Consider the following 6,622-nt stretch of genomic DNA (forward strand, 5'->3'; position numbering starts at 1 on the left):
ACTCCCCCCTTCTATATAATTTTCACTTCGGAAAATCATTTAAACGCCCATAGCGCCCTTATTAAGCAACATATGGCAATGAATTTTGCACCGTTGGATTGCCCTTGTCAAGGCGCTTCTTCTGAGTCGAAAAAAAATTACCTGGATTTTTTCATTTTAGAGAAAATTGCAAAAAACCAAAAAATCCATATTTTTGGCTCCCACAGCAAAAAATGGGTTCAATGGCCGGAACTTTGACTATACCTGAATTCAACTGACCCTATACAACAACTGACAGCACTTTGGTGCGAATCGGCGACAACAAATTTTTCGAAAAAAACCATGTACTCCCCCCTTCTATATAATTTTCACTTCGGAAAATCATTTAAACGCCCATAGCTCCCTTATTAAGCAACATATGGCAATGAATTTTGCACCGTTGGATTGCCCTTGTCAAGGCGCTTCTTCTGAGTCGAAAAAAAATTACCTGATTTTTTTCATTTTAGAGAAAAACGCAAAAAACTAAAAAATTCATATTTTTGGCTCCCACAGCAAAAAATGGGTTCAATGGCCGGAACTTTTACTATACCTGAATTGAACTGACCCTATACAACAACTGACAGCAATTTGGTTCGAATCGGCGACAACAAATTTTTCGAAAAAAACCATGTACTCCCCCCTTCTATATAATTTTCACTTCGGAAAATCATTTAAACCCCCATAGCTCCCTTATTAAGCAACATATGGCAATGAATTTTGCACCGTTGGATTGCCCTTGTCAAGGCGCTTCTTCTGAGTCGAAAAAAAATTACCTGGATTTTTTTCATTTTAGAGAAAATTGCAAAAAACCAAAAAATCCATATTTTTGGCTCCCACAGCAAAAAATGGGTTCAATGGCCGGAACTTTTACAAAACCTGAATTCAACTGACCCTATACAACAACTGACAGCAATTTGGTTCGAATCGGCGACAACAAATTTTTCGAAAAAAACCATGTACTCCCCCTTCTATATAATTTTCACTTCGGAAAATCATTTAAACCCCCATAGCTCCCTTATTAAGCAACATATGGCAATGAATTTTGCACCGTTGGATTGCCCTTGTCAAGGCGCTTCTTCTGAGTCGAAAAAAAATTACCTGGATTTTTTCATTTTAGAGAAAATCGCAAAAAACCAAAAAATCTCTATTTTTGGCTCCCACAGCAAAAAATAGGTTCAATGGCCGGAACTTTTACTATACCTGAATTCAACTGACCCTATACAACAACTGACAGCAATTTGGTTCGAATCGGCGACAACAAATTTTTCGAAAAAAACCATGTACTCCCCCTTCTATATAATTTTCACTTCGGAAAATCATTTAAACGCCGATAGCTCCCTTATTAAGCAACATATGGCAATGAATTTTGCACCGTTGGATTGCCCTTGTCAAGGCGCTTCTTCTGAGTCGAAAAAAAATTACCTGGATTTTTTCATTTTAGAGAAAATCGCAAAAAACCAAAAAATCCATATTTTTGGCTCCCACAGCAAAAAATAGGTTCAATGGCCGGAACTTTTACTATACCTGAATTCAACTGACCCTATACAACAACTGACAGCAATTTGGTTCGAATCGGCGACAACAAATTTTTCGAAAAAAACCATGTACTCCCCCTTCTATATAATTTTCACTTCGGAAAATCATTTAAACGCCCATAGCTCCCTTATTAAGCAACATATGGCAATGAATTTTGCACCGTTGGATTGCCCTTGTCAAGGCGCTTCTTCTGAGTCGAAAAAAAATTACCTGGATTTTTTCATTTTAGAGAAAAACGCAAAAAACCAAAAAATTCATATTTTTGGCTCCCACAGCAAAAAATGGGTTCAATGGCCGGAACTTTTACTATACCTGAATTCAACTGATCCTATACAACAACTGACAGCAATTTGGTTCGAATCGGCGACAACAAATTTTTCGAAAAAAACCATGTACTCCCCCCTTCTATATAATTTTCACTTCGGAAAATCATTTAAACGCCCATAGCTCCCTTATTAAGCAACATATGGCAATGAATTTTGCACCGTTGGATTGCCCTTGTCAAGGCGCTTTTTCGGAGTCGAAAAAAAATTACCTGGATTTTTTCATTTTAGAGAAAATCGCAAAAAACCAAAAAATCCATATTTTTGGCTCCCACAGCAAAAAATAGGTTCAATGGCCGGAACTTTTACTATACCTGAATTCAACTGACCCTATACAACAACTGACAGCAATTTGGTTCGAATCGGCGACAACAAATTTTTCGAAAAAAACCATGTACTCCCCCTTCTATATAATTTTCACTTCGGAAAATCATTTAAACGCCCATAGCTCCCTTATTAAGCAACATATGGCAATGAATTTTGCACCGTTGGATTGCCCTTGTCAAGGCGCTTCTTCTGAGTCGAAAAAAATTACCTGGATTTTTTCATTTTAGAGAAAAACGCAAAAAACCAAAAAATTCATATTTTAGGCTCCCACAGCAAAAAATGGGTTCAATGGCCGGAACTTTTACTATACCTGAATTCAACTGATCCTATACAACAACTGACAGCAATTTGGTTCGAATCGGCGACAACAAATTTTTCGAAAAAAACCATGTACTCCCCCCTTCTATATAATTTTCACTTCGGAAAATCATTTAAACGCCGATAGCTCCCTTATTAAGCAACATATGGCAATGAATTTTGCACCGTTGGATTGCCCTTGTCAAGGCGCTTCTTCTGAGTCGAAAAAAATTACCTGGATTTTTTCATTTTAGAGAAAATTGCAAAAAACCAAAAAATCCATATTTTTGGCTCCCACAGCAAAAAATGGGTTCAATGGCCGGAACTTTTACTATACCTGAATTCAACTGACCCTATACAACAACTGACAGCAATTTGGTTCGAATCGGCGACAACAAATTTTTCGAAAAAAACCATGTACTCCCCCCTTCTATATAATTTTCACTTCGGAAAATCATTTAAACGCCCATAGCTCCCTTATTAAGCAACATATGGCAATGAATTTTGCACCGTTGGATTGCCCTTGTCAAGGCGCTTTTTCTGAGTCGAAAAAAAATTACCTGGATTTTTTCATTTTAGAGAAAAACGCAAAAAACCAAAAAATTCATATTTTTGGCTCCCACAGCAAAAAATGGGTTCAATGGCCGGAACTTTTACTATACCTGAATTCAACTGATCCTATACAACAACTGACAGCAATTTGGTTCGAATCGGCGACAACAAATTTTTCGAAAAAAACCATGTACTCCCCCCTTCTATATAATTTTCACTTCGGAAAATCATTTAAACCCCCATAGCTCCCTTATTAAGCAACATATGGCAATGAATTTTGCACCGTTGGATTGCCCTTGTCAAGGCGCTTCTTCTGAGTCGAAAAAAAATTACCTGGATTTTTTCATTTTAGAGAAAATCGCAAAAAACCAAAAAATCCATATTTTTGGCTCCCACAGCAAAAAATAGGTTCAATGGCCGGAACTTTTACTATACCTGAATTCAACTGACCCTATACAACAACTGACAGCAATTTGGTTCGAATCGGCGACAACAAATTTTTCGAAAAAAACCATGTACTCCCCCTTCTATATAATTTTCACTTCGGAAAATCATTTAAACGCCCATAGCTCCCTTATTAAGCAACATATGGCAATGAATTTTGCACCGTTGGATTGCCCTTGTCAAGGCGCTTCTTCTGAGTCGAAAAAAAATTACCTGGATTTTTTCATTTTAGAGAAAAACGCAAAAAACCAAAAAATTCATATTTTTGGCTCCCACAGCAAAAAATGGGTTCAATGGCCGGAACTTTTACTATACCTGAATTCAACTGATCCTATACAACAACTGACAGCAATTTGGTTCGAATCGGCGACAACAAATTTTTCGAAAAAAACCATGTACTTCCCCCCTTCTATATAATTTTCACTTCGGAAAATCATTTAAACCCCCATAGCTCCCTTATTAAGCAACATATGGCAATGAATTTTGCACCGTTCGATTGCCCTTGTCAAGGCGCTTCTTCTGAGTCGAAAAAAAATTACCTGGATTTTTTCATTTTAGAGAAAAACGCAAAAAACCAAAAAATTCATATTTTTGGCTCCCACAGCAAAAAATGGGTTCAATGGCCGGAACTTTTACTATACCTGAATTCAACTGACCCTATACAACAACTGACAGCAATTTGGTTCGAATCGGCGACAACAAATTTTTCGAAAAAAACCATGTACTCCCCCCTTCTATATAATTTTCACTTCGGAAAATCATTTAAACGCCCATAGCTCCCTTATTAAGCAACATATGGCAATGAATTTTGCACCGTTGGATTGCCCTTGTCAAGGCGCTTTTTCTGAGTCGAAAAAAAATTACCTGGATTTTTTCATTTTAGAGAAAAACGCAAAAAACCAAAAAATTCATATTTTTGGCTCCCACAGCAAAAAATGGGTTCAATGGCCAGAACTTTTACTATACCTGAATTCAACTGATCCTATACAACAACTGACAGCAATTTGGTTCGAATCGGCGACAACAAATTTTTCGAAAAAAACCATGTACTCCCCCCTTCTATATAATTTTCACTTCGGAAAATCATTTAAACCCCCATAGCTCCCTTATTAAGCAACATATGGCAATGAATTTTGCACCGTTGGATTGCCCTTGTCAAGGCGCTTCTTCTGAGTCGAAAAAAAATTACCTGGATTTTTTCATTTTAGAGAAAATCGCAAAAAACCAAAAAATTCATATTTTTGACTCCCACAGCAAAAAATGGGTTCAATGGCCGGAACTTTTACTATACCTGAATTCAACTGATCCTATACAACAACTGACAGCAATTTGGTTCGAATCGGCGACAACAAATTTTTCGAAAAAAACCATGTACTCCCCCCTTCTATATAATTTTCACTTCGGAAAATCATTTAAACCCCCATAGCTCCCTTATTAAGCAACATATGGCAATGAATTTTGCACCGTTGGATTGCCCTTGTCAAGGCGCTTCTTCTGAGTCGAAAAAAAATTACCTGGATTTTTTCATTTTAGAGAAAATCGCAAAAAAACCAAAAAATCCATATTTTTGGCTCCCACAGCAAAAAATAGGTTCAATGGCCGGAACTTTTACTATACCTGAATTCAACTGACCCTATACAACAACTGACAGCAATTTGGTTCGAATCGGCGACAACAAATTTTTCGAAAAAAACCATGTACTCCCTCCTTCTATATAATTTTCACTTCGGAAAATCATTTAAACGCCCATAGCTCCCTTATTAAGCAACATATGGCAATGAATTTTGCACCGTTGGATTGCCCTTGTCAAGGCGCTTTTTCTGAGTCGAAAAAAAATTACCTGGATTTTTTCATTTTAGAGAAAAACGCAAAAAACCAAAAAATTCATATTTTTGGCTCCCACAGCAAAAAATGGGTTCAATGGCCGGAACTTTTACTATACCTGAATTCAACTGATCCTATACAACAACTGACAGCAATTTGGTTCGAATCGGCGACAACAAATTTTTCGAAAAAAACCATGTACTCCCCCCTTCTATATAATTTTCACTTCGGAAAATCATTTAAACCCCCATAGCTCCCTTATTAAGCAACATATGGCAATGAATTTTGCACCGTTGGATTGCCCTTGTCAAGGCGCTTTTTCTGAGTCGAAAAAAAATTACCTGGATTTTTTCATTTTAGAGAAAAACGCAAAAAACCAAAAAATTCATATTTTTGGCTCCCACAGCAAAAAATGGGTTCAATGGCCGGAACTTTTACTATACCTGAATTCAACTGATCCTATACATCAACTGACAGCAATTTGGTTCGAATCGGCGACAACAAATTTTTCGAAAAAAACCATGTACTCCCCCTTCTATATAATTTTCACTTCGGAAAATCATTTAAACGCCGATAGCTCCCTTATTAAGCAACATATGGCAATGAATTTTGCACCGTTGGATTGCCCTTGTCAAGGCGCTTCTTCTGAGTCGAAAAAAAATTACCTGGATTTTTTCATTTTAGAGAAAATCGCAAAAAACCAAAAAATCCATATTTTTGGCTCCCACAGCAAAAAATAGGTTCAATGGCCGGAACTTTTACTATACCTGAATTCAACTGACCCTATACAACAACTGACAGCAATTTGGTTCGAATCGGCGACAACAAATTTTTCGAAAAAAACCATGTACTCCCCCCTTCTATATAATTTTCACTTCGGAAAATCATTTAAACGCCCATAGCTCCCTTATTAAGCAACATATGGCAATGAATTTTGCACCGTTGGATTGCCCTTGTCAAGGCGCTTTTTCCGAGTCGAAAAAAAATTACCTGGATTTTTTCATTTTAGAGAAAATCGCAAAAAACCAAAAAATCCATATTTTTGGCTCCCACAGCAAAAAATAGGTTCAATGGCCGGAACTTTTACTATACCTGAATTCAACTGACCCTATACAACAACTGACAGCAATTTGGTTCGAATCGGCGACAACAAATTTTTCGAAAAAAACCATGTACTCCCCCTTCTATATAATTTTCACTTCGGAAAATCATTTAAACGCCCATAGCTCCCTTATTAAGCAACATATGGCAATGAATTTTGCACCGTTGGATTGCCCTTGTCAAGGCGCTTCTTCTGAGTC

Source organism: Tenebrio molitor, chromosome 9 (genome assembly GCF_963966145.1).
Source record: "Tenebrio molitor chromosome 9, icTenMoli1.1, whole genome shotgun sequence".
NCBI classification, from domain to species: Eukaryota; Metazoa; Arthropoda; class Insecta; order Coleoptera; family Tenebrionidae; genus Tenebrio; species Tenebrio molitor.